Consider the following 24,658-nt stretch of genomic DNA (forward strand, 5'->3'; position numbering starts at 1 on the left):
CATGCTAGGTTCACTTTAGCACTGCCATAAGTAGAAAACGATGTGAAGGAACAGCAACAAGTAAAAGAACACCCACTTAACTTTCTAAAATTATAATCTATGGAGATTATCATACAAAGGATAAGGACAGGAGCAAAGTGGATTGCTCCTGTTCTTATCCCATCCTATTTTCATGATTGGGGGAAAGATTATTACACACTGTGCACTTAACCCATTTTTCTCCCATCTATGAAGTGTAATGGACCCGTCATTTGGTATTAACAAAAACTCCCGTTAATATCAAATGACAGGTCCATTACACTTCATGGATGGGAGAAGAACGGGATAAGCACATGGTTTGTGATAATTTTTCCTCTGATCATGTGAATACAATGGGATAAGGATGGGAGCAATCCACTTTGCTCTCATCCTTATCCTCCATGTGATATTCTCCAATGGATCTGAGAAAGTGGATTGTAATCCATGGATTTTCATGCGATAATAAATATGTTAGCCTTAAATGGGCCATACAATGTCTTATTTATTTTGCTGCAACACAGGCTAACATGGTGTTCCATATGAAAACTACTAGTTATGAAGAGCATCCAGGTTCAGCGGGAGTGCGCTACTGATGTCATTTGCTCCACTGGAGCTTTCCAGAACCATCTAGTTCACTACTGTGAAAAACAGCATGCCAGAACAGCTAGATCTCTAGGTTTTTTTTTCTTGACAGTGTCATTTCTCATGATCTTATGGCTTATTCAAAATTGAATAAGCTTCCAGAAGTGAAGAACAAGATGCTGCTGCCTCCATTTTGTGTACAGGGGCCTCCTGGACTGGCATCTGAATTTTGTTTCGAGACTTTCAATAGGACATCATCCCCCAACACTTCTAGGGGAAACAGGATAGTTTAGTGGACATAGAGAAATTATGTGACAGTACTTTGTACTTTAAGAACACAGAGAATTTTGCTGACCAACTCATTAAATAACAAGACCAGACGCAGAGAACTGGGTTATAAAATGGGCAACTTTATTAAAATTCAACCTATTTAACTTTTTTTCTTGAGAACTGCAAGCCCAGGGGGAGAACCTTGTGTAGGAACAGCTGGTGGATGGTCTGCTCCAAGACCAATTCCCCAGCTTCCAAAAAGGGTGAAAACACCTGAGCCCCAAGGACAATCCATAATTTGGGTTGCCCCTGGCCGGCCCTCATCCAGAAGGCCAACCCAAGACTTCCCCACTTAACTCTCAAGACTTAAGTGAGGGTTTGAATGTCAAGCCCACCCCAAGGCAAGTCTCTTTCCCTTCATGTTTAGCCTCAAGACATAAACCTCCATTCCAGAGACCCACCTTCACCCTTTAGGAGGGTACCAAGGTGCTCATCGAACCGACTATCTCACCCTGCCTATGCATGAGGCCTATTTACAGCCACACCCCAAGCCAATTGTCCAATTCCTCATTCAGCAGTGTAGGGTAGGCAAAAAACCCTTGGGAAAACAAGGGCAAAAATTCCTACTCAGCTCCGAAGCAATCAGTATGAATCTTACACTGTCGTTGAGGTGGGAGGGTGGGCCAGCTCTTTTGAAATGACAGGGAGGCAAGGGCGGGAGAGCCTTAAATAGCAAAGTGCGCTGTTTTTATTTAAATCTTCTCACCTTTCCAATGAGAGGCCAGCAAAACCTTCTCACTGGGCCAGTGGGCCCCGAGAACCATTTCTGCTGTCTGGCAGCATCTGCCACCTGAAGGAATTGCCTCAGCCTGCTCAAGTCTTAATGTTGGACTTTCAGCTAAATTCTAGGGTGCCCATTCTAGCAATCTATTGGATAAATTTCCCCCTCCCCTTCCCATCTTTATCTCTCTAGCTAATGTCTGCCTCGGAGTCTTCACAATAACAATGATAAAAAATTTACTATGTCGCTTTTAAGGAGCTTAATGCAAAGACCTTCGGTGTGCACAGTTGTTCTGCTTTTAACTTATTTCTGCAAAGCAGGTATTTTTGAAACCAAGAATTAGAGAAAGTGGCCTCAGGCTAAATTGCAGGGAGTCCCAAATGAGTGTACCCTTTGAGGAGAGAATCAGTGAAGAAGAAAATGAAGATGACAAGGCTGTTGCTTCTTAATAAACATTATCACATTTCCAGCGTGTATTATTTATTACTTTTCTTTCACTGATTTATGTTCTAAAGCATTTAATCTAATATGTATATCTATATACATATATTTCATTTTGGCTCCCGCCCCTTTTAACAAATCTCGCCTTAAAGCGCCTTCTGTGCTTTAGTGCAGCCAAATTAAAATGTTAATTTCGGCAATTTTCTTCCTCCCCCCACTCCACATTTCCAGTAAGTTGCAGAAATATGATTACATTAAAGGCTTGTGATTGAATCTTGTTGTGTTATAAGGTTTTCAAATTAAAATAGAGCACCAGATTTAGATCCAGCACATTTGTTTGGCTTGGTCTTAAGTAAGGCTGCAATTTTATGCATGCTTAGTTGGGAGGGAGCCACATGGGAATGGAGCGAGACTTACTTTTGAGTAAACGTGTAGAACAGCTCTGGTGGTGGTGGGTTTTTTTGGGCCCTGGGATCTATGAGAATGACTGACTGTCAAACAGTCTAAAATTATGGGAAAATTGGAAGTGACCAGGAGTCTACTTCTGGTTTTAAAAACATGGTTTGAGTACTACATCAAGAAGGTGAATCATAGAACCATAGAGTTGGAAGTGTCCATACGGGCCATTCATTCTGTTTTCTTGTCATGCAGGAATACACAACTAAAGCACTTCTGAGAGATGGTAATTCAATCACTATTGCAAGAACATCAAAGAAGGAGGGTCCACCACACTCAGAGCATCTATTCTACTGTTGAACCGTCATGAGGTTCTTCCTAAAGTTTAGGTAGAATCTCTCTTGTAATTTGAACCTTTTGTTCATTTTACAGTTTCTGGAGGAGAAAAAAAAACACATCTTTGCTCCATCTTGTACATGACATCCCTGAAAGCAGTGATTCCCAAACTTTGGTCTTCCAGATGTTCTGTACTTCACCTCCCAGAATGCCAGACCATTGGCCAAGTTGTCTGAGGTTTCTGGAAGCTCAAATCCAAAACACCAGGAGGACCAGAGTCTAGGACTTGCTGCCTTAAGGTATTTAAATATGGCTATCATATCGGTTCTCAGTCTTCTCTTCTCCAACCTCAGCATACTCAGCTTGCCTAAACCATTCTTCATAGGGCTTGATTTTCAGACCTTTTACCATTGGACATCTTCCTCTGAAGGACACATCAACTTCACACTCAGAGTTATGTGCTGATTGTGCAGTAGTGGGTTGGAACACTGAACAACAGAAGGTGCAACCAAATGTGAAATGCATGATTACAATGATCCTCCAAAATATTTTGGAGGATAAGAAAAGGAGTGGAGACAGATTGTGATGTATTGGGAGAAGAGATGGGGTTTGGATGGAAATTTGGTTTAATTGTATTTTGGTATGCTATAGGTTGACGAATTTGGAACAAATATAAAAGTGAACCAGAAGAAGGAATAATTTCAAAAAAGATCAAAGTTAAATGGTAAATATAATTGGGAGAATACATTGTGATGTACATTGCTTTTTTTTCTTTTTTAAAAAATAATTTTTATTAACATATTAAAAAATATAAACTTATACATAAAAGCTTATACTATTACATAAATTCTGATATCAATACATCCAACATTACTTATTACACTTAACACCTATTCCTTATATTACACAAACATACACATACAAACACAAACATACACTTCCTTTAGATTACGTCACCTACCCCCATAATATTCCTCAACAAAATCCACACTAACTCTTAATCTCAAAAAACAAAACAAAAACAAAAACAAATAAGTTCACCATAGGATATACGTTTATCTCAACTTAAGAGTAACTGTACCTGGATCGTTTCTTTATACTTAAACTCTACTTGACAATTCATATATACCTAAATCTGCATTAATATATATATTAATAATATTCCTTTAATCTGAGTCACTTTACATTACTCCTATTGAATTTAACTTTAAAGATACTTTAACCATGGATCCCACTCCCTATAAAATCCATCCAGAGTACCCTCTCCCATCAAAGTTGAAAGCTTTTCCATCTCACAATGTTCCATAACTTTCAGTTTCCAATCTTCCAGCGAGGGAATTTCTTCTGTCTTCCAAATCCTTGCAATTACCATTCTCGCCGCTACTATCGTATAAAATAATATTTTTTCCTTCCCAGCTTCTTCTTTAGACTTCTCAGTAATGTTCAAAAGATATATTTTGGGATCTGGTCATTCTTTAATGCATATCATTTTTTTTAATTTCATTATGGACCTTTTTCCAAAACTTATTTATTAAAGGACATGACCACCAACAATGGAAGTACGTACCTACTTCTTTTTTATACTTCCAACATTTATTATTTTGATTGTACATCTTTGATAATTTGTAAGGAGTTAAATACCATCTTAGTAATGACTTATAGACGTTTTCTCTTACCTCCACACTACGAGATAATTTCATTTTTCTTTTCCACAATTTTTCCCACTGTTCTAATTGAATTGTAGTTTTCAAATCCTTTGCCCTCTTTACCATATAATCCTTAATAATTTCTGTTTCCATTTCCAAGTTTCTAATTAAAGTGTAAAATTTAGAGATTTGTTTTTTTGGATTGGTAATAATAACCTGTAATTGCGGATCAGCTGCTCCTATACCCACTGTTTTTATATCCATCAAAAATCTTTCCTTCAACTGCCTATATGAAAACCAGTTGCATTTATAACCCTCAGCTTCTAACTCTTCTTGGGTTTTTATTATTCTTACATTCCTTTTAAAGATATAGATATAACAATTTAACAAGTAAGATTTTTTTAAAAATAAGATATATGTTATGATATGTTGAATAATATTGGAATGTAAAAACTTTTTTGCAAGAAACAATAAGAAAGTATCAAGTAACACAAAGGACAATAAAATGGGAAGGAAAGAAGAAAAAGAAGAGAAAGAAGAGAATGTACTTATAGGTTTTAATATGTTTTTGTTACATATATTGATATGTTGAAATAATAAATAAAGAGTGTAAAAAAATGATTGCAATGATCAATACATATCTGGATATACAACATGCACCTGTATTTGCAATGCCTTATGGCATCACATTAGCAGTGGCACCTCATATTAAACTCTGCTTCCACAACATTCAGCTACATACAGGTGTTAAACAGTGCCCAAAATGTACACCCACATGTGTAAGGGAACTAATAGAATGCCAGCCATGGTTTCTAATGTTAAACAGAGCAGGAGAGTGTTCTGTTTTAAACTGTTGAAAAGGCGAATTGCTATTCCTAGAAGTTTCCTGAAGAGGTAATTCACCCTCTTCTCTGGTCAAGAAAAAGGTGGCCAGTCTGGAGAGGCCAAGGGCTATAAAAGCAGCCTTAAGAGTTACATGTGGTCCCAAATATAGACTTGGTCCACCCCGATGGGGATGTTTGGGCTACACATATAGATATACAAAACAGCATCGACAGAAAAGAGAAATTTCTTGGGTAAATGAAATTGTCAATGTGGTGAAGTGCATCTTTCCGATACATTTCTGAGGCTGTGATACTATTCATGGGGGGGGGGGGGGGAGTGTGCATATTACCATGCATACCTTTTTTTTTAAACGAATGTAACTAAAAATACATATATTTTAAAACAGCATTGATACCTCCTATAGTTCACAGGGGAAAATCATTAAAAACTCATGCATTGGGTGAAAGATGGAGGTAACATGTAACAAAATAATACATAGATTTTTAAAGAAAAAAATTCACAAGCAGATAAGGAATTGGGATGGGTCAAGAATGCTGTAGGATTCTGAGAAACTTAACAAAACTGAGCAGACTGACCAAAGAGGGTTGTTTCTGTAAAAGCAAAAGGCATATGGACACATCGACTTGGTAGGCCCATTGATTTAAATGGGCATATCCAATCTTTCCCATTCAAAGTAATAGGGTGCTAAAACTTTGGCTGGAATTTGATTGCTCATGTGGCATCATCAATTAATTGATTAAATTGGAATAATGATGCATTTTACAGAAAGATCAGTTCCTTCTGAGATATGGAAGGCATTATGAGATAATTTGCAATTTAATAAACAAAAGCTGCCATGCCCTGTTAGAAAGGTCATCCTTCATGCTCCCTTTTTCATTTCCAATTTCAGTAATACACTAGAAGCAAAAGGCCAACCCCCCCCCTCCCCAAACTACTGGCATGGTCTGGACTTTTGGCTCCACTAATTAAAATTTACCTTCACTGAATAAAATTGGCAACTACCAACTAATCAGCAAAACACTGGTTGATTAAACTACCAATTAAATGTATGAAAGTTTTCACCTTTGGACAATAGTTGATCAACTTGAATATATCAGTAAGTAAGAAAGGTCAATAGGAAAAATGGATATGGAGATGTTCATTGAAGAGTTTTCGCTGTAAGAGAGAGGAACACTGTCTAATTTAGAAAGTTATGGAAGAGAGAACACTGTTCTAGAATAAAAGAACTTAGCAGAAGTAGATAAATGATGGGGACAGTAATAGGGTGGTTTCACAAAACTATAGCAGGCAAAACCCTAAATAAGAACATTCTAGGCCCTACCATTGGGTAGAGAGAGACTGAAGTAACCAGTGGTGAATTCACTTCACTAGTGGAATGGAAAGCAATGGTAATCCTTGAGGAGGAAACCAATTCAGGTAACAGCTGCTGAAGGATGGCATGCAGACATAACAAGCTGTCCCACACAGTGTGTCTTCTATTCTCAACCTTGCTATCCTTTGGTGCAACAGAGGACACTGTCCTATCACCAATGTTGAATAAAAATTCAACCGCCAGTCTTGTCATCTTTTGTACATAGGAAAGGAATGATTGTGCCAGGGAGCCAAATATCTTGAGGTAAATCTCTTTGAGCATTTTAGCAGTAGATGCTGACAAATGAAGGAAAGAAAAGGACTTCTACAAAACAGCAAAATGGCTGATATGAAGGCTAAAATGATCACAATGGTAAGACCCTATAGACATGTGCTCTGCAGATAGGACAGAGAGGGCAAATCCAGATATTCTCTTTGGGGAATCTCTGTCCAGCTTGGATGAAACTTCTCTATCCTCCATAATACAGTTCATTTCATTCAGCAGGATCCAATGATCCTCTGTGATTTTCAGAGGACAAGTAGAGATACAATGGGAAGGAGGATGCAGGGAATTCCATCAGCCTAGCTGCATGTACCTAATATTGAATCCAACCCAGTGACAGGATAGTGTGGTAAGATATAAGGGTTGAAAATGATATTTCATTAACTGAAGCAGTAAAGTTGATTTTCTGGTAGTTGTTCATCTACACAAAGTTTAAATATCCACAAAGGAGAGAGACTGTGAAAATGTTTAGCTTTCCAAACATACTGGGGTAGAACCACTGTTACTTTAATTAAAGTCATCAGGCAGACCCAGCAACATTAGGGACTGCCTGAAGGAAGAGGCCCCTCCCTCCTCAACTGTCATCTTGGCCTCAGAGGGAGCAATCAGGCAGACCCAGCAACATCAGGGACTGCCTGAAGGAAGAGGCCCCTCCCTCCTCAACTGTCATCTCGGCCTCAGAGGGAGCCATCAGGCAGACCCAGCAACATCAGGGACTGCCTGAAGGAAGAGGCCCCTCCCTCCTCAACTGTCATCTTGGCCTCAGAGGGAGCCATCAGGCGGACCCAGCAACATCAGGGACTGCCTGAAGGACGAGACTTCTCCATCCTTTGTCACCTTGTATTTTGTACTGCATTACGATTTTTACTGTACACCGCTATGATCATTGCGGAATAGCGGTCTATAAATAAAACATATTATTATTATTATTATTACTTCTGTTGTCCAGCAGTGGGCAAAATGTGCCCCTCCACATGTCATTGGATTGCAGCTCCCAGCAAAATTAAACCACATAGCCGATGGAAAGGAATCTTGGGAGTTTTAGTTCAACAACATCTGGAGGGCTTCAATATACCTACCTTTGTTCATGTTCATATGACACTTGCAAAGAGTGTTTGAGCCTCTCGCAAAATCTATGATAGAAGAAGGAGGAACCATGAAGTTGTATTTAAAAGGAGGATTTCTTTCTCCAGACTTGGAGATGTGTATATACTTCATATAAATATTGGAAGGCAGACTCTCCCCCCTGCACCCAGCAATGGGACTGGCACTCTGTTTACAAATGCTTAATAAGTGCTCTCCTGGAGTGCAGCCAAGATTATCAAAATCCCACAGGATAAAGTCCACAAAGAGCCTGGCAGTCTTAAGCAAGGCAAGCAATCCTCTCCGTCTCTACATGCATTTCTGCCTCTGTTGCCCTGTCATAAACTCTAATTAAACAGTTCTTTGTGTCATCCAGAATCTAGTTCCATTATTAGCTTGACAAAATCTAAACCAGCTGCAGCTAGGGATGCAAGAAAGCTCTTCAGCACAATATCATTGTATGCCACAAAATGCTGCTCCCATTCTCATCCTGTCCTTTGAATGAGGTTGCAAGACTCAGGCATGATCCTATTGGGACAAGTCATCTGCACAATGGATGTAACACAATTGGTTTCACTTTCCTGTTGTACATGAATACAAGCATCCACTATGTCAACACACAAGCAGATGTTGGATTTCTCCTTATGCAATGCTGAACCAGGCAATCTAGCAGAACTATTCTTCTGGGATTTTTCCACTCTATTAGCTTTCAACTGAATCTTGGTCTTGGTTCATTCCTCTTGCATTGACATTTGTACATATTTTATATGTGTATTTTCCCAAATTATGCATTTTTTCATACATTTCTCTTACTATATACGTACATTCCTGCATTCAGTTTTTTCTTCTAAATGTGTGTTTTGTAAATTCAATCAATCAATCAATCAATCAATCAATCAATCAATCAATCGTCACTTGTTTCCCACCTTTCTGCCCAAAATGGGATCTGTTTTTGAGAAGAGTATCTTCCCCCCAACATTTTTATCTGTTTGTGCTTTTAATATGAATGAATTCTTTGGTTATTTTGTACCACTGAAATGAACCTCAACATTTGCAATTTCTGAAGTAGTACATTTTGCCTTGCAGTATGTTCTAAGAGATGTGAATTTGATTTTTTCATTTAGAACAACGACAAAGAAAATTTCATCCCTTATTGTGGCTGCAGGTTTCTCATAAGCCATGGACTTTGAAATATATGGTGACATGGTACTTATTTGGTGCAAAATGCCCTCAACCTGTTGCTCACCAACTCTTGCTACTCACTTCTGGTCACATCTCTGTTAGAACAGTGTAGTTCTTAAAACAGAGACAACTCAGTTCATAAACAGATATACCCTACATCAACCCATAAAAATGCTTTAAGTGTGCACAAGTGTAGCTCAGCCAGAATAAGTAATATCATGCCCTGCTATGTTGCACAGTAGACTATTTCAGTATTTGCTCCCAGCTACTTCAGATACCAACAACAATAATAATAATAATAATAATAATAATAATAATTTTTATTTATATTTCCCACCTCTGCCTGCAGATCGAGGTGGGATTACAACACTAAAAACAACATTATAACAATAAAAGCTACAATATCGTATAAAATACACTCAGTAAAACAGTAACACCACTACCAATACAATGCATTGACTAAATCGTCATCTAAAATACATACCATTACAAATGGAGGTGGAGCATTTTGACTCTCTTATAAGAGACTGGGTGGATAGGCCTGCTGGAAGAGATCCATCTTAAGTGCCTTCTTAAAGGCATTTAAGGTGGTGATGAGATGGATCTCCTCTGGCAAGCCATTCCATAATTTAGGGGCTACAGCAGTGAATGTTCTGTGGGAAGTTGTTGTTAACCTGGTCTTTACATGCTCTAATAAATTCTTCCAAGTTGTTCTCAGAGTGTGGGGTGGATTGTGTAGGGAGAGGCGTTCCCTCAAGTAACTCGGGCCCAAGCCATATAGAGCTTTAAAGGTAATAACCAACACTTTGTAGTGCACCCGGAAGCTGATCGGCGGCCAATGAAGAGATTTTAATACTGGTGTTATATGGTCTGACCTAGATGTTCCAGTGACCAATCTGGCTGCCACATTTTGCACCAATTGAAGCTTCCAAACTTGGTATAAAGGTAGCCCCATGTAGAGTGCATTAAAGAAATCTAGACAAGAGATTACCAGTGCAAGTACCACTGCTTCAAGGTCCTTTTGGTCCAGGTAGGAACACAGTTGGCATATCAACCGAAGTTGGTACCATTATTAAGTGAAGTCTGGGTGATGCAACATCAAGACATTTAATGGAAGTGAGGATCTCCATTTGGGCTTCACTTCAGATAGCAAAATATTTTAAGCTACTACTTATCAGGGTGAAACTGTGACGTGCAAAATTGTATGGTCCTCTTGCTAGTGATTCTGTCTTGGATCATCTGTGATTTAGACCTGCATTATGTATCCTTAATCTGATAAGAAAAATGAAATAAACATATCAAAAGTCTAAATTTTCAATCATGGAAAGACCCTCAAATATTACAAAATTGCAATAAAATGAAGCAATGATACAAATGTTTATGATTTTATTACAAATGTACAGTTTGACTTTCCTGGTTGCAAAATTTAGTATTTCCTGTAACAACATTCTAACCACCACATCAGTTTTACCAATATCTCTGGCCCCATCTGTCCAGTAGGCAGGGATGAATGATCTACATTCTGTTTTTGTTTTAGTTTTTTTTATCATAAAATAAAATAAAATAAAATAAAGTCCTCGCTCTGTCCTTGGGGTCTTCAGACTCGCATCCCCCACTTATGCATGAGGGGCAAACAGAGAGGGAAAGAATGGGCTGTGCCCCCCCCCCCCAAATAGCACGTGCCCCATGCCCCACACATATATTCAAGCCAATGGGGCTTGAATATAAGTGAAACTCCATTTTCGCGAGGGGGTCAGGAACAGATCCCCTGTGAAAAAGGAGGAGCGATTGTATAGAAAATCAAGAAAGTTTGCATAATTTATCATATTCTGCATAACTGCGGCTGTCTGATTATGATACTGTGTAAGTATTTTCCCCTTTTCTTTCTCTTCTCACTTTTATTTTTATTTTGTTAACCATGGTGTAGAAGACGGAGCAATACAAACCACTGAAGCTTTTCTCCATTTCCCTAGTCCTTTGAAATCTCATCCAGCAACTCTCTCACACTTTTCAAGATCTGAGTAGGCAATGGCCATATACTTTCAAGTATATCTTCTCAGCAATAAGAGCTGGAAACATGGTTCTTCACTATTAAAATCTGAGATTCTCAGCAACATTAACTGTTTCCCCCCAGAACATTCTTCACATTTGCCTCCCACCATAAAGAAAGGTGAAGCACAGCCTGTATTAAGCTCTTGTTATAATATCTGCAGTGCTCATAACAACTGCTTTTTGTTTGTTTTTTTAAAAACACTTTTGGCCAAATGCAGGATTTCCCCCCTCAAAATCTGCTGCTGTCCAGTAAATATATAACTTGGTTACTAACTATGCCTGCAGTAGAATGATACCTTTGTGGACACTAAAAACAATTTAATGGTGTGTCATAGTAGCAATTCACCTTGCTAATAGCCCAGCTCAGTAATACTCCATTGCATAAACCTCCTACAGACTTCTGACAAATAAATTCACCTTTATGCACTCTGCAGCAAGCTCCATTTCACTAACAAATATATTTCTCCCTTATCCCTACAAATAAATATCCGGCATCTTACTTTTACATTGGCTGCCTCTCTGGATGAGGTCAGGGAGGCTGTATTTCTACTACGTATCGCCTTTCTCCATCGTAGCATTAGAGACAATCAGTTTTGAACCAATGCATCAAATCATAATAGGAAGACAGAGGGAGGGGAAGGAATAAAAAGCTGGGCAAAAATATGTGTGTGATTTGATGCATTTCACAAGCAGCAATAACAGTAGCAAAAAGTTTAAATACTCTGTATGTACAACCAGCATTAAATAAATGTTTATGGGCTCACTTCCGCAACCATAAGCATTTGGAGAAGCACAAACATCATCGGAGTTGTTGTTTTTGTTTTTCCTTTTCCTTTCAGTTATACTGTGAAGGAAATATTATTACCTCTCTGGAATCATCTATTTCTTCACATTACTATTTACTATTGGCCTCAGGAGAAAAGACAGGAATTGAAAAAAGGACCAACCAGGCCTTCAAAGTGTCAAGTTACAAGTAACAGTTACATGTAACATGCTACTTTTCCCATTAACAAGGGTAAAATAAATTATGTTTCAAAAGCAAGAAATGATGTCATATCATAGGTGTAATGTGAAAGTCTTCCTAATTGTTTTTAAAAGCTATTTTCTAAGGAAAAAAATACTTTTTCTAAGTGGATTTTTAACAGGAACTTTCCAAGTTTTATGGCATCGTTTTGTCAATCCAAGGCAGGGGTGTAGCTATGGAGGGGGGTAATCTTATTTGAACATGTTTCCAAATACAAATTCTGACACCTGTCCCCCTTTTAAGTTTTCTTTATTTCTTCAGTTTGTAGCATTGTAGTAACATAAAACTTCAGTTGAGCTTGTTATGACTTATAAAGCCTCATATGGTTCAGGTCCAGGTTATCTGAAGGATCATATTCCCCTGCCTGGGCCTTTATATGTTTTGAGATCTTCACAAAAGGCCCTTCTCTCTGTTCCACCTCCCTCACAGATATATTTAGAGATAGTGTAAGAGACAGCCTTCTTGGTGGATACTCCTGGGCTCTAGTACTCCTTTCCTAGAGAGAATAGCCTGGTGTCCCCTTTACTGTCTTTTCACAGGTAGGTGAAGACTTTTTTTGTTTCAACATAGCTTTGAAGAATGATTGCTCAGGGGGACTAGGCTTTGCATAATGTCCTTTATCATCTATTTGTTATTTTCTTTTGATTGGGTATGATTTTAATAGGTTTAATTTCATTTTTAACTTTGGTATGAGGCAGCTTTTAGCTATGCTTGTTTTTAATGTTGTGTGCCACCTGGAGTCCTGGACTGGGGAATGATATTGATGATGTTGATAGGCTTATAGTTTAGGCATCGTCCCCAAAAAGGAGCAGCAATGTTACCAAAGGAATGTGAACACGGCAAACATAAAAACTGTAGATGATAATGATTTTCATTGTCTTACACTGTGCAATGATATAAATTTGGGGACTGTGAGAAAAAAATATTTAAGAGGCATAATTTTTATTTGGGGGAACAATGCTCTCATTTTGCCCCACTCCTATAGCTATGTCCCAATACTATATTTTGCTGTCCAAAAAGAAGAATAAAGAAGCTATGAAAGTCGCAAGCATCACATGAATAATGTGGTGAGTTACTTTTAATATAATTTATAGCATTTTGACATTATGAACTAGTGTTTACAAGCAATTTCCCATACTTTGGATCATACACTGTCATCCTGCAGCTAGAACCTTGAAACTGTTTTGAAGAGGAGCAGGATCATCATTGACAGGCAGTTTGCTACTGATATTGTCTGCCTGCAGATACTTGCAGGGGGAGGCCAAATTACTTTTTGCATCCATTATCATTGAATCTTTCTTAAATAAGAAGACTCTTAGAAGCACAACATGTGATTAGAAGTCTCTTCCATGTGTTCAGTGTAGTTTACTCCCAAATAAGTGTGTATAAGATAGATTGCAGGCAGTCTTTATTGTTCTTGGGAGGACTCAACAACAATTGCAGTCTTGACATTTCTTAGTATTTAATGTACAGTGGGTCCTCCACATTCACTGGAGGTAGGGGCACAGGACCCCAATGAAAGTGGAAAAACCACAAATAAATTAATAAATAAAACCCAAGAGAATACTTCTCTGGGGACATCTAGATCCTCTTGTGCAACTCCATGGTCAACATCTGCCAGTAGTTGACCTTAGAATTGTGCTGGAGGACCTACAATTGCCTAGAGAAGTGTTATCTCTGAAAATCTCTAGGTCCTTCAGAGCCAGCTTTGGCAGATGTTGCCTATAGGCTAGAGGAACTAGAGATTCCTACACAAACCATATTAATCAAATCTGTGAATAATCAAATCCACAAATGTCAAAGCCACAAATGTGGAGGGTCAACTGTAGTAGATTGGTAAATCCTGGGGAGGCCCAACTATATAGATGTCTTGGCAGTCTGATTTTGTCAGACTATTCAGAGTGGTGGCTCAGCCCTCTCTGCCTAGTCTTAGGAAATGGACTTGAGCCCCCTCTGCTCCACCCATTCCAGGATCCATGTTTGACAAAAAAAAGCTGACTTGAGATCTGCTTCTAGTTCTCTCTGCATGCCCTCCAAATCTGCCCATGGGTGGGGGTGGGTGGAGGCTGGCACCTCTGTGAGCAGGGTTTCAGGCAGTGCAAAATGCTGCGGGGGGGGGGGGGGGAGGGAGAAGAAAGTCCATGCAGCTGCGGGGGGAGAAGAAAGTCCACTAGCATTATTTTAGATTTAACTCTGGTTTCCAAGTATAACTTGCCACAAGATTTGGGAGTGGCAATAATGTAAACATTGCCAGTAAAAAAACAAAATACCCCCCCCCACACACACACACATTTATTTACTCTTGCGTTCAATTGCTTTATGTTTCACGTTTTTTCCTTTCCATATATGAAAAAAATCAGGAATTTTTGTAAATTCTTCAAAAACACACTGAAATGAGAGTATCGGCCATTTTTATTTATCCTACTTGAGAGTATGTGTTTTCCCTGGAAGAAGATTAACCATCCATTATGAAGCCAAGCCCTCCCTCCAGTCCATCTGCCTTGGTCCAGGCCTTGGAGGTAGAGAGGAACTGCTGGACCTCTTACCCTTTCCCTCCACCGCTCCCTTCTCCTTCTGTGTCATGTCTTTTTAGATTGTAAGCCCGAGGGCAGGGAACCGTCTAACTAAAAAGATTGCATGTACAGCGCTGTGTAAATTTACAGTGCTTCATAAATAAAGGTTAATAATAATAATAATAATAATAATAATTCATTACCCGTATTCAACAAACTTTACGTTTGTAGGAAATCCACTCTCCTTGTGACGATTCAGGGACGCTAGAGGGAGCAATGATTGCATGATGATTGAGGAAGTGCGCCAGGAGTTCAGACACGCACACTTCCTCCACCTTTTCAGGACGATTGAGTCATGTTGGAGTGACGTTTATGCCAGGTATGAAAATCTTCACAGACAGAACAGGGAAACTAATGAGGAAACGCAACCTCCAAACGATCTACAGACCGACCAAGAATATCCAATAAACGCTGTGCTCAGCGAAGGATAGGAGAGACCTTCTCACAGCTGCAGGAGTTTATCGCAAACCATGCAGCTGTGGACAAGTCTACATAGGGACCATCAAATGCAGTGTTCAAATGCGAATCAAGGAACACACTAGCCAGAAAAATCTGCAATAGAACATGTTATAAACCAACTGGGGCATAACATGCTATTTGAAAACACTGAAATTCTGGACCATGCCAACAACTATCAGGTCAGAATGCACAGAGAAGCCATTGAAATCCACAAACACCTGGACAACTTCAACAGGAAAGAAAAACCCTGAAAGTAAGCAAATTTTGGCTACCAGTCCTGAAGAATACCAACATCTAGACTCAGCACATGCAAAAGAACATGTTTCCCAGCAGACAATGGATCACTAATTAGACACAAATTCTTCTCGCATATCCTCCCACCCTGAAGCCTTCCCATTCACCAACAGACCAACACACAGATTAACATGTAAATCACTTTCTGTCAACCAAGTGTGTGTGTGTGTGTGTGTGTGTGTGTGTGTGTATATATATATATATATCCCACACATCTCTATGCTACCATTCTTGAAGATACCAGCCACAGATGCAGGCAAAACATCAGGAATAAATTCTTCTAGAACACAGCCATGTTGTCCAAAAACACACTCAAAAATATTCCTAGATTGGTTCTCCACCCCACCCCTGCTTAGTTGATTCTGTAAATGGAAGCATTAAGGACCTACCTCACAAGGTTGTCTGAGAATAAGTGAGATAAGGACCATAATATATGCTTGAAAATGAGGGTAATCGTAATAATATCACTTCTAGAACAATAAAAGCATCCTGTGGATTTAAGGCACACTCACGATGACAGCCAAAAAGGTGCTCTTTTTCTTTCATTTCTCCTCCCTTCATTTTTTTGGGGTAGCAGAAACTATTTGTATCTAAGATCATGAGCAAATAAGTGCATCATGACAATTTCGAGCATCTTTTATGATTTGATTGTCAGTAACGAGGCCCACAGGAGAGTGATAAATGTGCAGCATGAGAAAATATCTGTTTCACTTAGATCACAAATTATGCAACTCTGTGCTTGATAGCACTTGGCAAAATACAAATGTAGCTGAATGGGGTTGAAATTGTTGCTCTTTGCCTAAGACACAGGTAATATCGCCAGGGGTCCTGTCTTGAGATATTTATAAGAGATAAAGAGTTTAAGTAATAGTAGCAGTAATACAAAATTACCTTTAAACATTGAAAACATTCTTACTTTGTTACAAGGTATAATTTAGACTTTTTCTCTCTAATGGCTTATGTACTGAAAATGATACGCTAATGCAATTTTTCAAATTTCATACCTTTTTTTTGTGTGTGTGTTGTAAAATTATATGCTCCTTCTTGTTTGTCACTTTTCAAATTCCTTTTAATGCCATCTTCTGAGAGTACCATAATCTCACTCCTTGTCATTGCAGCTCCATAAACTTTTTTTAAAAAAATATAGATCATATCTCAAAGTTAGCTCTCATCAAGAAAAAGGGGGGAACCATGATCCTGTCTGAAGCTGAAGGAAGCTGTTGCTTTGTCGAGGAAGGGAACTTGATCCAACTTCCATCTGGTGACTTTAGTACAAATTAACAAAACCATTTAATAAAGAGGTATTGGACATATCTTTGCAGTGTAAAATAAAAGCAGATACAGTGGACCCTTGTTATACACTGGGGTTTGGTTCCAAGATCCCCTGTGGATAACAAAATCCGTGGATGCTCAAGTCCCATTAAATATAATGACATAGCAAAAGGATGTCCCTTATAAAAATTGGAAAATCAAGGTTTGATATTTGAAATTTATACTTTCTTTTGAAGATTTTTAAACTATGGATGCTTGAATCCGTATATTAAAAAAATCTGTGTATAAGAAGAGCCAACTGGACACTACCGTATCATACCCTCCAACATTTCAGAGATAAAAATTGGGACACAAGTGGCCAAGCAAACTAGAGTGTAGTAAAAAATGGCAAAGTTATTATTGAGGAAGCACACACAAGACAGAAGAGTCTGCAGATTTTTGATTTTGCCCAATCCTACTGGGTTGGCTAAATTTCCAAGCCCTCCTTTTCTCTCTCCCTTGCTGAGTTAATTGAGTGCAAACTACCTTTCCACTTTAAAGTCTGTATCAGCTAAAGTAAGCTGAGGATAAAGAGGGAAAATGGAAGGAAGGTCCAAAACAGACTGCAGAAATAATCCATGTTTGAGACAGAACTACAGTTCCCAGAATCCCCTAGCACTGAGCCAGGGTAGTTAAAGCAGTCTCAAATTGGATTATTTCTGCAGTGTGTTTTGGACTGAGGAGAAATAAACTGGGGCATTTTAAAAACATCTGAAATAGTTGGATAGCAGAGGATTAATTGGGACTGTTTCTACCAAAAGAAGATAGTTGGGAGATATGCTGTAATCCTGTTTATGATCCAAGAGTATTCTGGCCTGTCAGTTCATTGTCTGAAATCTTTCACATGTTTACAAGAGGCTACCAAAACATTCACACACAAATAAAAGAGGGATGAATATAATCAACAGTTGGGACAAACAGTTGGATTTAAAAATATATATTTTATAACAAGCCACATATCTGTGTACATATCCATGTGTAGTAGATATACTAGTCTTTTTTTCCTTCTGTGACTATGATTTTAAGTTAAAGATCCCAATGTGCACCCTGATCATCTGTCATCCAGGTTACAGCTAAGTGGTTGTGTTTTGTGGCTTCCAAAAAATCACTTACCCCTTCAGACTGTGAACGTAGAAGATAATTGTAAAATATTCTAAGACAATTGTGAATTTAGAAGTTATTTTAAGAAGGTGGGTGAGTGAAAATAAGGTATGTGGGAGCTGAAAGACTCGGCCTAATTGCCTGCAAGAGCTCAGCTATTCTGCAAAAATTATAAACCCCTTTGCAAGGCTAGTGGTAAGGAGTTGGTGTGGGGTCAGTGGAAGATGTGACTGCAACACAACCATGCATATATTTGGAGTCTTATCACATGTGAAAAGAAAGCCAAAATGGAGCAGGAGAGTAGTGCCTTTCTCCATGTCTCCATGCATGCTGTTGCAGCAGTACTGTTCTCTTCATAAGTGAGATGCTTGTAAAAGCATGCCTTTGTGTGCCAAGATATCATGCAGAGAGGCACACAGAAAACCATTAGTCTCTCACTCCATTTTGGTCTTCTTTACTCATGTGATAACGGTTCTGGGGGGGGTGTCTATATCTTTATTACTATTAACCACATTATAGGTTGGCCTGACATGAGGCACAGATCCAGTGTTGAAATCCAGTAATTACAGTAAACCTGATGCATTCAATCCCTGAAAGCAGGAGGCAGCCACCAGGTTGGCAGCTCACAAGCCATTCATTCAATCCATGGCTGTTTGGTTCCCTACTTCAGGAAAGCCTGAGTGTCCCTGGTTGCCCAGTATGCTTATAGCCAAGGACAGAGCATATAGCTATTTTGATAAACCAAAAATGTTTAAAAAGCACAATAGGCCGAGTACTACACTGAATGTCATATCCCCTTATTATTCTTTGACTTTCATTTGGTTGGTGGAAAACAGTATACTTGATCTTCATATTAAGCCAACTTTAGTTGTTTTGCAAAGGGCTCCCCCCCACCCCCCGCGCACCCTATTACCTGAAGCACAGATGTCCTGAACAAAAAGAAGAGAAAAGAAAAGAAAAGATGTTAAATCAGCCCTGATGGCTTCAGAGGCAGGCACCTGGATACTCTCCTTTATGAACAAAAGCAAATGTCAGACTAAAAATGTGTCCACTCAAATGTCCAAAAAGTTTCAGACTGCATTATCCACTGTACAATGCTGCAAATCAAAACAGCAAATTTTAACAGCAAAAAGGCAGAGACACACTAACCAATCTTTCAGTTAAGTACTCCCAGTTTCTTCTGACTCTCTGTTCTTTCTCCTATTTGTCTGTTTCTCTTATGGTCAATATGGCTATCCCTACATTTCAGTGTTCATTCACATTTTGATAAAACAGAAACTAAACATTTCAACACAGAAATTCTCTGATATGGTAGAGGATTAATTTGTAAAACACAACTGGCAAGTAGCCCATTTTAATTCAATTTGATTCTGTGTGACCTAGTTGATTGGATAACATGATTTCAGCAGTTATTTTTAGTGGAAGAGAAAAAAAAAGTATGAATTCATGTTCTCATAATAGTGGCTACAGCTTTTCAAAATAGTATGGAAGTGAATTTTGTAACAGGATGATTGGCAACTCATGGCCTCCAGGTCAGATCTGGCCCATGGGTTTCTGCTGTTTGGCCCAACTAACCAAAAAATAATAATCCCTGGTGTGTCAAGGTTAGCTAGGGCTAATGTTTCACAAAAGTCAAGGGTCGCAAAAGCCTGCTAGCAATGTAGTAGTGACAACTGCAACAGGCAAGCATGAAGAAAAGTCAGTAGTGATGCCAAAACTACCACATATGAAACTATTTGGGGAGGAAGAGGGGAAGCCTGCTGCCTTGCTTGATGTCTTAGCAATAATTCATTATTGACCACATTTGGATACCCATACATCATCACATTACCAAATGGTGGGAATGCATTGGAGAAAGCTGACTAGCCCCCAACTCTGGACAGTTCTTAGACAAGACACCTTTAGTCAAATTCTCAGAATAGGCTTTAACCCTCCTTCATACTGTCCATTTATTCAGCTAGTTCTTCCACCTTGCTCAGTCTTCTGCAGAAGAACGAAAGGCAATCTGCTGCTCTTTCTCTCTAATGCTGGAATTTCACACTCACTAAGGCCTGTTACAGACTGCCAAAATAAAGCTGCTTCGGGTCTCTTTGGAGGTATGCTATTTAAATGATGCATGGGTCCTAAGAGTCCGGAGGTCGCACCAAAGCCACACTCCATTCCTAAGCACTGGAGCGCAGCTTTGGTGCAGCTTCCGGATTCTTAGTATGCATGCATCATTTAAACAGCATACCTCCAAAGAGACCCGAAGCAGCTTTATTTTGGCAGTCTGTAACAGGCCTTAGAGAAAGCAGGTAAAAAGGTAGCAAAAGCAAGGTAGAACATCAACATGACTAGGAGAGTGCCACAGCTGATGCCAGATAATTCCAGCCCCAGATGCCAGTACTGACTTAAAGCACAGATGGGAAGAGGAATGATGGGGAGAAAGCAAAGACAATGGCCAAAAGGTAGGTGTTGATGGGACATTGGAAGGAATGATGTCATGTCAATTGTTCTGTGATGCAATTCTGTGTACTAGGACCACATCAGCCTAAGCTGTTTTAGGTACCTGGAGACCGTTAGTCAGCTGAAGATAGTAAAGATGAAGACTCAAGATAAAAGGCAAGAGAGAAAGAAAGAGAGAGAACCAAAGACAACATCTAAAATTTCACCATTACTATGCATAACCACATATATTATTGCATCTTTGATAACTCTAGAAATACATCAGTGTTGGTGATGTAATCATCACAATAAATAGTCCCATTACTTTCTCCCCACTGTAAGAGACTCCTCAAAACCATGCTGTTTTTGAGAAGTATTCCTAAGTCAAGACTGCACAAAAAATTCCATGTTTGTGGGTTTAGAGTTGTTGTTGTTGTTTGAAAAGGAAAATGGGGAAATTGTTTTTGCATAATAAAACAGGATTTTGTGTCAAGGGGTTAAATCTTCTGTATGGAGAATTCGCCTTTTCTTCTACTCAAACACATGTTTCCAGCACAGAAAATTAAAAAAGAAATTGCACCAAAAAATCTCCACATGTGCTCAGAAATAATATGGTGAAAAATCTCATTGTGCCCAAGATTCTCATCCACATTTCCTAATGCTTGGGGGAAAAAACCTTTCATCAGTGATTTAAGTATGTGCAAATATTATTTCCATTCTAAAACCATACATTTATAACTTTGCTTTGTCATAGGAAGGGCAATGAGGGAACCCTAACAAGCAGATGAACATAACCAAATGGGAGGAAATGGTTTTTTTTTTGTACTGAAGATCCATTTTCTCTTAACAGGGATGGGTACTAAGGAATTGCACTGGAATTAACAGGAATGTGCTCAATCTCTCCACTGCAGGCAAAGGAAAGATACTTTAAATTTTTGTGCACAACCAACCAGTCATGCCGTCTTTTTCAGCCAGCCATTTATGGTAAAATATTTGCTGCTTTCCCTTTTATTAGTTGGCTAAAGGATAAGCAACAAAGTTAACATGAACTCTGAAATAACTCAGTTGTTTGACAAAGAAGTGAAGATGTCTTCATTTGTCTATCCACATACCTATAGAGAATTCACTGCCACAATCATTCATCTATGCAGAGATTAGGGATATGTGAAGGAGACATGGTAATCATGAACCTGGTGGATGCAACTAAACCCTGAGAATATCATTATTCATTCTGAAATGTGGCAAACCATCATGATGGAGATAAAAATGTTGAAGATTTCTAAATCTTCTATCAGGCAGGAGGAGCGCTTGTCCTTGTCCTTCATTAGACTTCTAAGGATGAATTGAAAAGTCTTTCATTAAGTGTCAAAACACACTGCACATGTAATGCTGACCAAAGATGACAACAGTGCAACCACACAGCCACACCCACATTTTAAAAAGCCATGGTAGTATGGCTAAATTCCTCTGGCAGGTTAGTTGACAATCCATCCTATAAATGGTTGTCTTCATTTATCGTAACAAGTAGCTAGATAAACCACAGAGGGAGCATCTATACTATAGAAATAATACAGTTTGACATCACTTTAGCTGCCATGGCTCCATACTACAGGTTCCTGGGATTTGAAGTTTTGTGAAGTATAAGCCCTCATTGGTGGAGAAGTCTAAAGAACTTGTAAAACAACAAATCCCAGGATGCCCTAGGATGGTGCTACAGCACATAATGTTGTGCCAAGCTACATTATTTCTACTGTGTAGATGCAACAATCAAAATAATAACACCCATTTTAATTATAGTCTCATTGCACTAACATAAATAGTGTCCACCATGTTCAGCACCTGTACTAAAATATATCTGACTTTTTTTAAAGTGGGTTTGGGTTTGAGCCATCAGCAGAAACCTGTTTGGGGTAGAGGATGTGCATGATATAGTGATTTTCACTGAATTCCTTCTGCAGCAATCCCACCCTGATACTCTGAAATTTCTGAAAATCTGGTAAAGAGGTTTTCAGAACTCATTGGAAAAGCATGGGGAATTATGCTAGGAGAAAAAGAGGGAGTTAGCAAAGATTACTTCTTTTTCTCTCTAGCATGCTAGGCATTTTCCAAGGGCTGGGTGGACTGCAATGTATCCCCTTAGAACACATCAGGAGATGCAGTGCCAAATATGCAAGAAAATGTCAGATCCTGTAGAATATAGGAACTGTACTTTCAGCCACAGAGGAATGGATATGTATGAACTGTGAGTCTTCCAACAATAGAGGAGGCAATATCTGCCAACTGTTCAAAAAGGAAACCCAGCTGAGCACTTTATAGATAAGGGACCAAAAGGACTAGACAAGATAAAAGCATTTTCATGGACCTCATAAAAGCCCTGCCTAAATAGATTTCACTCAACACCTTTGAGAGGACATTATGTAGACAGGTAGCCATAACTCAAGGCCAGGGAGTCTTTGACCTTCCAGATGTTTTGGATTATTACAACCAGCATTTCTTCTCATTGGTCATACTAGATAGGGCTTTGGGAGTTCTAGTCTAAAACATCTGGAGGGTCTATGTTCCCCCTCCCACTATTTCAGAAGCCATAATTCTAGTGGCATTCCAGAAAGGGCTCCATCTTCCTTCAGATCACAGCATAAATCCTGGCAATGATATCCATTTAAGTATGGAAGTTGTTGATTCACACTCAAGGGAAAAATTGTCACAAAAGCAGGTTTGCTACCTTCTGCAACATTCACTGGGACACATGGGGTCAAGTCACACCAGAATGTGGTCAAAATGCAAAGTCATTAATGAGGAACAACACAAAAGCTAGGATAGGCTTCAGCAGTTTGATTTAGCTTGAGCCTCATCTGAAGGGCAAGATTCCATCCCACCCCTTTCACTTATTATTATTATTATTATTATTAAACTTTATTTCTAGAGCGCTGTAATTATACACAGCGCTGTACAAAGTCGGTAAAATTAAGGAGTATATAAAAGCCTGCCCAAGGCGTACACTCTAAGATAATAACAATTAAATAGAGGAGTAGATAAAATTACCATGTAGAAAAGAAAAGACAAATTAAAAACATCAAATATAAAAGCAGATCACATCACATCAAACATTATCAGACAGCCAGATGACAATCACAAATTCCCTGAGAACGCTTCCCTAAACAATATGGTTTTCAGCTCAGCCTTAAAGCTGGTTAGGGAAGTGATGAGCCGTGCATGCAGAGGAAGAAGGTTCCAGGAATGAGGGGCAGCAAGAGAGAAGGGACGGATCCGGGATGGGACAGAGAAAATCCTGGGTTGAGAGAGGAGACTTTGGCTACCAGAGCGGAGAGTGCGAGTAGGGATGTAGGGAGAGAGAAGATCAGTTAAATAAAGAGGGGCCAGCCCATGCAGGGCTTTAAAAGTGAGTAGCAAAAGTTTGTACCTGATGCAGAAAGGAAGAGGGAGCCAGTGAAGGGAAGACAACAGAGAGGAGACATGATCATAACGGCGAGCAAGTGAAATAATTCATGCTGCTGAATGCTGAACAGAAATTAATGGGTGGAGGTGAGAGAGAGGAAGCCCTGCCAGGAGGAGGTTACAGTAGTCTAGTCGTGAGACCACTAGGGCATGGACCAGTGTTTTTGCAGAAGAAGCTGAGAGATATGGACGGATTTTGGCGATATTATAGAGAAAAAATCTACAGACTTTGGCTGTTGTCTGGATCTGGGGGATAAATGACAAAGAGGAGTCAAAGATGAAACCAAGACTACAGGCTTCCTGGACTGGCTGGATAGAGATGTTATTGACGGAGATAGAAAAGGAATAGTGAAGAGTGGGCTTAGAAGGGATAACAAGAAGCTCGGTCTTGGACATATTGAGCTTCAGACACCGATGGTGCATCCAGTGGGAGACAGCTGTTAAACAGGATGACCTGCTGATTTGAGTGCAAAGTACTTTTACACACTAAAACTTTACTTTTACACTGTAAAGCACTTTTACAAACCTCAGTTTGCAGCAAATGAAGTAAGCTGAGGATGAAGGGAGAAAGTAGGAGGAAGAGAGAGAGAGAAACTGGGACATTTTCTCAGAAGCAGATTAAAAATTAGAAAAACAAACGATTAATCAGAACTGTCTCTGGCAAACGGGGATGGCTGGAGTATATGGTTTAGGCTTCTGTGGAAGAGTAGTGGCTTGGAAACCTTTTCCTACCTCTCTTGGGAAGATGAG

At 39.2% G+C, this 24,658-nt stretch overlaps 1 protein-coding gene across 1 annotated transcript in view; it reads right to left on the reverse strand.

Annotated features, from left to right (window-relative positions):
* Positions 1-24,658, reverse strand: part of TSHZ2 (teashirt zinc finger homeobox 2) — a 319,354-nt gene that overhangs the window by 131,965 nt on the left and 162,731 nt on the right. The window lies entirely within an intron of this gene.

Source organism: Sceloporus occidentalis, unplaced genomic scaffold (assembly GCF_023333645.1).
Source record: "Sceloporus occidentalis isolate IW3139 unplaced genomic scaffold, rSceOcc1.0.p SCAF_3, whole genome shotgun sequence".
Lineage (NCBI taxonomy): Eukaryota > Metazoa > Chordata > Lepidosauria > Squamata > Phrynosomatidae > Sceloporus > Sceloporus occidentalis.